Source organism: Physella acuta, unplaced genomic scaffold, assembly GCF_028476545.2.
Source record: "Physella acuta isolate Inbredline_101_S28 unplaced genomic scaffold, ASM2847654v3 ptg000616l, whole genome shotgun sequence".
In the NCBI taxonomy this organism is placed as follows: domain Eukaryota; kingdom Metazoa; phylum Mollusca; class Gastropoda; family Physidae; genus Physella; species Physella acuta.
This window is the reverse complement of record NW_026732135.1, coordinates 196,405-205,150: the sequence shown is the minus strand read 5'-3', so window position 1 is coordinate 205,150 and position 8,746 is coordinate 196,405.

Sequence of the window (8,746 nt, the reverse complement as noted above, 5' to 3'; positions counted from 1 at the left end):
TTTACTTGGTTGCTTTTACAACAATACATAAATTCAGCTTTTAAATCTGTTTTTACTTTCTCGTATAGAGTGTAGAGAAATTATCGTTATCGTGCACAGCACTAAAATTAAATGGAAGTTTGACAGTTTTCGACGTTTGACATCTAACTTCTTTATACTATACCGTATATGGAATTGGAATACGTATTGCAATCGTGAAAAAAAAATGTTTTGATACATTTTTGCATTTTACAATCTTACGGTGATGAAAAACTTACTTTTGCAATTTTCTCTCTCTCTCTCTCTCTCTCTCTCTCTCTATTTAATGTGTGTGTGTGTGTGTTTATGTGTGTGTAAACACGTTGACTTGAGTACTGTTTAAGTTACCGAATTGTGTATAAACGTATTTTATCAAATTAGTAGTTTTCTGTCAAACTTAGAGTGATTTCCGGTAATCAATTTTTTTGAAGCCTGTAACGATTTTGATGGCTATAGATGCCCCATACAAATGATATTCGTTTAATGTATTGTGATTTCTTGATTAAATGTGTTTGTATCGATGTGTGTGTTTTTGTGACCTGACTACACATTGTTCTATTTACACAAAAAGTAATCGAATTTTCATGATAATCGTTCAACAATAAAATGTAAATAAACATGATGTTTTAGGAAATGCAATACTTATCTTAAATATCATTGATTATTCTTGTAATTTAAAAGAAATTGAAAATAATGTTGTTGTTTGTAATAGACAGTTATGATAATGTAAGCATTTATTTGTTGTTACAGGTTTTAAATTTTATCCATTCCTAAAAAAAATTCTTTGAAGTGTATTTTATATCCTTTCTTTATTCAATTTTATCCATTCTTGTTTTACATTATTCTTTGATGCCATATCAAATCATATCTTCTCTACTTTTGTTTTGCCTAATTTTTGTTTGTTCTGCCTTTATACAGTCTGTTGAAGTCTCTGAACTTAATTCACTTACCTTACCAGCAACCAGACATGCTTTATTTTACATTGCCAAAAGTACAAACAAAAAAAAAATAAACAAAACTTTCGTTGTTGCTAGAAGCTTCTAGGTTAAAAAATTCTATAAGTATATTTCCACTAGGCTGAATAAGAGCTTATATGTTTTTAAGTATGCACGACTTCGGGGTAGCTGATTAAACAATAAAAGCTCGTTATAGAACAGTAGCCTATAATGATCTATATATATAATTCTCTTCTGGGAGACGCTAGAAAACAAGCTGTAAACGCGCTCCCTACCACCCCCACCCCTACATGGTCTGGTGAGCTGTGGTTCACGTTAAATATTTACAAGCAGAGCGGGTTTAGTGACGACTATTAGGGGCAGATAATTTAGTTTGAAACGATTTTAAAAGTAGGGGGGGGGGTAACTAAGTGGAGTTTACTTTAACGGAGAGCGGGGAAGTAGGGGGGAGGGGGGTTATCGTCCTTAACAAGCTACTAATAGTGTTTTAAAGAAATATTTTCAGTGGCAGCGTTGGTACTGTCGAATTCACAAATTATGAATTACTGAAAAGTAGAAAAAAAAAAAACTAAATAGCGGCGTATGATACGCCGCGGGTCGGCTCGTTATTAATATTTTAACTGTACCGCATAGAATTTGAAACTTGGCAAAGTATTTGAAACTGCCTGTAAAATATGTATTAGAACATTATACAATTTTCAAATCGTTATATTATTGATCGTATCTCATCAAAAGTGAGACAGCTATAACGGACTATTATTACAAAATTCATGAAAATAGCTTTAATGCTCACGCTTTAATGCCCTTGAACATTTATAATAAACCAAACGGGCAGATGAGGCTCGTTAGCTGGGGACAGCCACTCTTCTAGGAGAGACAACTCCAAAATTAAACAACTGCTGCCTTGTAGTTTGTTCTTGGTTGGACAAAGGCTATGGAAGCAAATCCAAAAAGAAAAGCAGGCTGAAATCGGAGTCAATGGCCTCAATGGCGCATAACCAGTTGACACGTAACGCTTAATTGTGTTGGAGGCGTGGTCGAGTCGGCAAAAAGCTCATGGTTTATAAATTCGAACAAAGTCTCGAGTTCAAACCCACTGGCAGATAAATCTCGATCCCCTTCAACACTAATAATTAAGAACGAAGAAGAAGAAGAAGAAGAAAGAATAAGGGTAAATCGCACCCTATGTAAGTTCAATGCGTTTTTCTCAAAACTATGTTTTGAAACAAAAAAGATAATACTAGTATAGACGATGTGTCCAGAGGCGTAGCGACCCTTCCCGATCTGCACCCCGCCTCAAACTTTTGATTTGCACACCACCACCCCCCCCCCCCCCTAAAACTTTCGATTTGCACCCCCCATCCCCTCATCAAACTTTGATTTTTTATTTGCAACCCCCTCAAACTTTCGATTACTTTTTCAAACCCATTTTGGCGCACCTATGGTCGTCGCCCGGGTACATATGCCCCCCCCCCCCCTGCCCCCCCCCCCGTCCCCCCCCCCCTCCATCGCTACGCATCTGGCTGTGTTTATTACTTTTGCTCGATGTACGTTTACTAGCAACTGATGTAAGAAATGTTTTTTGTTGGTGTTAAACATTCATCTGTACAGAAACGTAATGTTCTATCCTGACTACATGAATGTGGTATTCGTGGATTAATGAAAACGTATAATTTATCGCTTATCGTATCCTTACTCTTTAGCAAATGGAGAAGAGGGGAGGGGGGACACTGATAAAAGTTGATATTCTATATTAATTCGATTTTGTTTCAGGCGTGGTATACGTGTTTTTTAATATAGAGTTTCGAAGAGATTCCTGAAAGAAACTCTAAATGCTAATTTTTTCAAGTTTGAGCTTTGGTGCAAGTTTTAGGGGTATGACTACTGCTTTATTTAGAATTAATGTGTAGCAACTACGTTTAGATCAAGGTTATTAGATCAAGTATTGTGGTAGTATCTATATATAGCGACTATACACAAAACAGGATGACTTCATTGATTGTTCAATAAAAAAATATAATTAAGAATAGAATGCCGAAAAAAGATACACAATATTATTTACGTCATTGATAATAGAGACACAAAAAAACCACCTAATTTAATTGTCTAATTCTGAAAAGACATACATTATATAGTAAGCGTTAGTATCAGGATTAAGGATAGGCTTAGTGGGTGGTTTTAATTCAAGTTATATTTCAGGATCTGGCTAAATCGCCGGTTCTGGAAAAATAAAATCTGTTTTAATTACATGTTTCCAGTGTTTCTTCCAGACTTTTTTCTCCGGGGGTCACTTTAAATTTTCGGGGGGGGGGGGGGGCGGTAAACTTTCTTCCGGGGGGCGGACACTGTTAAAAGTATATATTTTCTATATAAATTATATAAATTTAATTTCGTTCGGGGGGGGGGGGCGGTAAAAATTTTTCGGGGGGGGGGGGGGCTTTCGCCCCCCCACCCCCCGAAGAGATGCCTGGAAGAAACTCTGCATATTTCGTTTAAGATTAAATTTGAGATTGAGGAGGGTATTTAGGTTTAGGGTTCGGTTTAGAGAAAAGACAACACTGTTAACCTATTCGCACACTCAAACACCGCGTGTATAATGGACCTGAGCGAGAATAGTATCAAAGTTATTCGAGAGGCCCATAAAATTGCTTTAAAAATCATGGTTATAAAATCATGGCTGTTTGGAGTTTTTTTTTCGGACTTTAAAAAAGAGTATTTAACGGTTTAGTATTTTCGGTAATTTAACACAATTTTTAATAAACCGGGACTGATCTCCCCTAAACTTTCTCGAATATTCTAATATAACACTACGTGGTATGGCAACTCGGAATAAAGACATGATTTTTGTTTAATTAAACTTTTAAAAATAGAATAAAATCTAGTAGAAAAAAGAATTGCGCACCAACCGAACGCCAAAACGAAATGTGCATAATAGTGCGCAATATTATTAGTACTTTATAAATTTACATGCGTGTTTTGAGAAATCGGAAATAGCGTAAATTAGTACTTCCGGTCAACGGAAATTACTCAAAATTTCCCAGAAGATAGAGAACTAGATTTTTTATTTACATGTGAAATTACATTTATCTATCGTAAATAGTACTCAAGTAATAGGCTTTTGATAAATTCAAAGTAGAAAAAGTACCACTTCCGGTTATCGGAAATAGCTCAAAAGTTGATACGGATCTACGACTTTGATAAAATACTTATATATTTCATCAAGCTAGCTGTAACGTTACTCAAGTTATCGTGTTTACACATACACATACACACAGACACACAGACAGACACACAGTCATACGGACAAGATTGCAAAATTATGTTTTTCCTTATCAGTGAGGTGCACGATTACAAGACTTTCTCTATATTTCGTATATACGAGAAAGTAAAAAAAGGCAAATGCAATTTGGTTTTCACGAGGTAATGGCGACTTAAGCAAGGACATTTTATAGGCTATCTTAAACTGTATTATACAAAATGTAGACAATATGGCAGAACTAGGTCATGTGGTTTAAATAGCAGTATATTATTTTATAACTTTAACTGCACAATTTTGTAAACAAATAACTATCGATCACGGATTTCCTGTACAGCCAATTAATGTTTGTTTTTACGAAAGTGAAAAATCCTGTTATAACTTAGGCTCGATGAAAATAAATAGAAATCTATCATTAAACTAAAGAAATTTAAAGTTCTCTGCATTTGCAACTTTTTGTAACATTGTTTTTAAAAATATTAAATTTCTGAATTATTTTTAGGCTTGTGTTTTTAAAAATATTAAATTTCTGAATTATTTTTAGGCTTACGTTTGTATTTTTTATTATTTTTACGGCCGTTATGAAATCAAAATAAAAAAAAATGAATTTCATTCATGTAAACAACAAGATAGAAAGATTCTCGTCAACTCGCTGGCCTCCATCACGACATGTATACTGTTCATGTCTAGAAAAAACAAACTTCGCAAAAGAGACTGGCGTAGTTTCTTTTTCTATACTCAAATAGTAGCCTATACATGTGGCAGGTGATATAGCTGTGTATGCATACACAGAGGCGTAGCGACGGGGGGTGGCGGGGGGTGCAGACCGCACCGGATGACACCATTTAGGTTGGTGACACCAAAGCAAAAAATAGCAAAATATATAGATAAAAATGATAATTCCACTTAATTAAGTGATTAATTCGAGTGTTAAATAGTTTTCAAGGGGTGCAAATCGAAAATTGAAAGTTCGTTCCCGGAAATAGTCGCTACGCCTCTGGGGGGGGGGTGACACCATTAAGAGCAGCACCGGGTTTCACCCGACCTAGCTACGCCACTAAACACACACTTTAGGTGGTAAGCTTGAATGTGGATCTACACTTTATGTAGCTATTGGAAGTAAAACAGTCGCATTTCAAAATCTGACATATTAACCCACTCTAAGCATACAAACTTGCAAGTGGCAAGCTTGACTGTGGATCCATAAGATATCAGTATTAGTATGTGTCCTATACTTAAAGTACAGAAATTCAAACACTCCGTTTGTAAAAGACATAATTTTTAAAGCAGTATTAGTAGAATTGTCCATAACAGACCACATGTACATGTACACAAACCTCTTATGAGAGTTTGTGATAAGTAGACACTTGTAACACTCTCCATAACACGTCATTAAATGTAGACAACTGTCTAGACGTGTTAATGGGGCCGCACTATTAATGATACACATCCTGAACAGTAAGCTCCTGAATTACACGAGTTGTTTAATAATTGCACATCTGTAACCTCTGGTAGGACCAAAATGGATAACTGTTTCTTGTTTGTTGCACTATTGGTTACCATTCTGGGGCTATTTAGAAATACTGCATTTGCTTCAGGTGATTATATTTTGTTAGTTTAATTATACAAGTGGAGTGAAATGGGTGTCTATCATTTTCTTACTTTAAACTGTGTGGTGACTAAAACTGGGAATAAAGAGCACGATAATTAACAATCCACTCACTGATTGTATATTTATCTCAAACAGCTTAATTAATTTCGCAGTGAACTGTTAAGGCGACTTCATATATAAATGCCCATATTAAACTTTTACACGATTGGTCATAAAAATATTGGCGATTTTATTGATGTTCAATACCTAACGCTAAGGCGAAGATGTATATTTCTATTAATCTTCAAACACTACAGAGATGAGATTAAAAAAAGATGAATTATGGTGTCGAGATTGAGTGATGAATGTGTCAGGGTAGGTTGGTAAATGTGTCAGGGTAGGTTGATGAATGTGTCAGATTAAGTGAGGTAAATGTGTCACAGTAGGTTGGTTAATGTGTCAGAGTAGGTTGTGTCATGGTAGGTTGGTAAATGTGTTAGGGTAGATTGGTATATGTATCGTTGTAGGTTGGTAAATGTGTCATGGTAGGTTGGTAAATGTGTTAGGGTAGATTGGTATATGTATCGTTGTAGATTGGTAAATGTGTCATGGTAGGTTGGTAAATGTGTTAGGGTAGATTGGTATATGTATCGTTGTAGGTTGGTAAATGTGTCATGGTAGGTTGGTAAATGTGTTAGGGTAGATTGGTATATGTATCGTTGTAGGTTGGTAAATGTGTCTGGGTAGGTTGGTGAATGTGTCACAGTAGGTTGGTGAATGTGTCGGAGTAGATTGGTAAATGTATCAGGGTAGGTTGGTTATTGTGTCAGAGAAGGTTGGTGAATGTAGTAGGGTAGGTTGGTGAATGTGTCCGAGCAGGTTGGTAGGTTGGTGAATGTAGTAGGGTAGGATGGTGGATGTGTCAGAGTAGGTTGGTGAGTGTGATGTAATAGTTTGGTGGATGTTTCTGGGTAGGTAGGGGACGGTGAACATTTATGGGTGTGGTAAGAAAGTGGCATTGTAAAGAAGCGAATGCCACCTATTTTCAAAATGCTACGCTTACGTTGTAGGTAATTATGTATACAAATTATAATTAGTACGTGTTAATAGGGCTGCAGATAAGGCAGTATACAATATATTATTATAATATTGCAGATATCTAGCTAGGCTTTGCTCCAGCATTTTATTGTCGTGTCTTATTATATTTTTCAATGCAGATTTGTTAGTTTGTTTAAAATCTTTTAATAAAAAAATTAAAATATAACACAATGCTGAAATTTTAAAGTAAACACGGCAAAATTTTTGTGATTCTAAAAACTTAATTACATTTAACCATTAACACAGTTTGTCAGAGGCGTAGCGAAGGGGCGGGCGGGGGGGGGGCGGACCGCACCGGATGACAACATTTAGGGGGTGACACCTAGGAAAAAAATAGCAAAATATATACAGAAAAATGATAATTCCACTTAATTAAGTGATTAATTCGAGTGTTAAATAGTCTTTTAAGAGGTGCAAATCGAAAGTTTGAGGGAAGGGGGGTGCAAATCGAAAATTGAAAGTTTGTCTCCGGGAAGGGTCGCTACGCTTCTGGGAGGTGACACCATAAAGTGCCGCACCGAATGACACCCGACCTCTCTACGCCACTGCAGTTTGTTACATAACTGAAATGCTAATTCTCAATCAAAAACTAATCATAAACATTTTCCTTACCTTAAAATGTTTGTAAATCGTTTCTTAAAATTAGACATTAAAAAAAACTATTTTCAATTATAAAGGATAATGTATATATTATTTCATACATTTCTGAAACATCCAATACACCTTTAAATTATTGAACTTTAAAATTACTTTACTGAAGACACACAGAGGTTAGTAATGTGGTAGAACAAAGAGAACAAGACTTAGCAGTTTACTAAATGATTTTTTCGTCACAGAAGGTTATATTATGCCTTATTTTTTAATTTTTCCTCTTCTGAAACAAAAAAAAATTCGCAAAAAATATGTATCGGAATTACAACATGTAAGAATAAATTGCTTTAAAATGAGTATTTATTTCGAACGTTTTCTATTTACGAATGTGAACCTATGTGTACACATTTTAGCTGTATAAGAAAACAAAACTTTTATGAACACATACTACTTTAAATATGTAGGCCTATTATTACAATCATTTTATTGTTAATTAAATTGTTATAAATCTAAGAGAGGATACTTGCAAAAATTCACAATTAAAATGTTGATGCCATTCATATCGGTATCAAGGCCTATTGACCATGTTTTTTTTATCAATCAATTATCGTTTAAATTTACATTTCTTTAAGACGTAACTTTAGCGTGTTAAATAGTGTACAAGCTGTCCTGGCCAGGCCCTGCACTGGCCTTTGTGAAGACATATCTGTAAAGGACCATGCCATGTGTGTTAAAAAACCAGCATATACCCACAACAAACCAAAACCAAAACACACAAAAAACGCAAACATAACACAAACACAAATACAAACACTAACAAAAACACAAACACAAACACAAACGCTAACACAAACCCAATCATAAACGCAAACACAAACGAAAAAAACACAACACAAACCTAAAGAAAACACAAACGCAAACATAAACGCAAAGTTGTCTCAGTCTATCCCGTGGCGCCAAAATCACACCATGCTGGGGCGCCTGCGGTATCGCCTGTTTTAGCTAAGTAACGACTATAGTACCCCAACTTATGCATAGTCATTTACACACGGGAAGGCCCGGGGCGCCAAATAGCTCACAGTCGAGGCGCCGGAGGACGCAGGGATTTGATTCACTTAAAGACTATAGTAACATTTCGTATCAACAGTCTATAGCACTGTTTAAAACAAAAGTATGCGCCATAGCGCTCACAAGATAGCCCGGGGCGCTAAATCGAACCCTGCGCCCCCTGTTTCA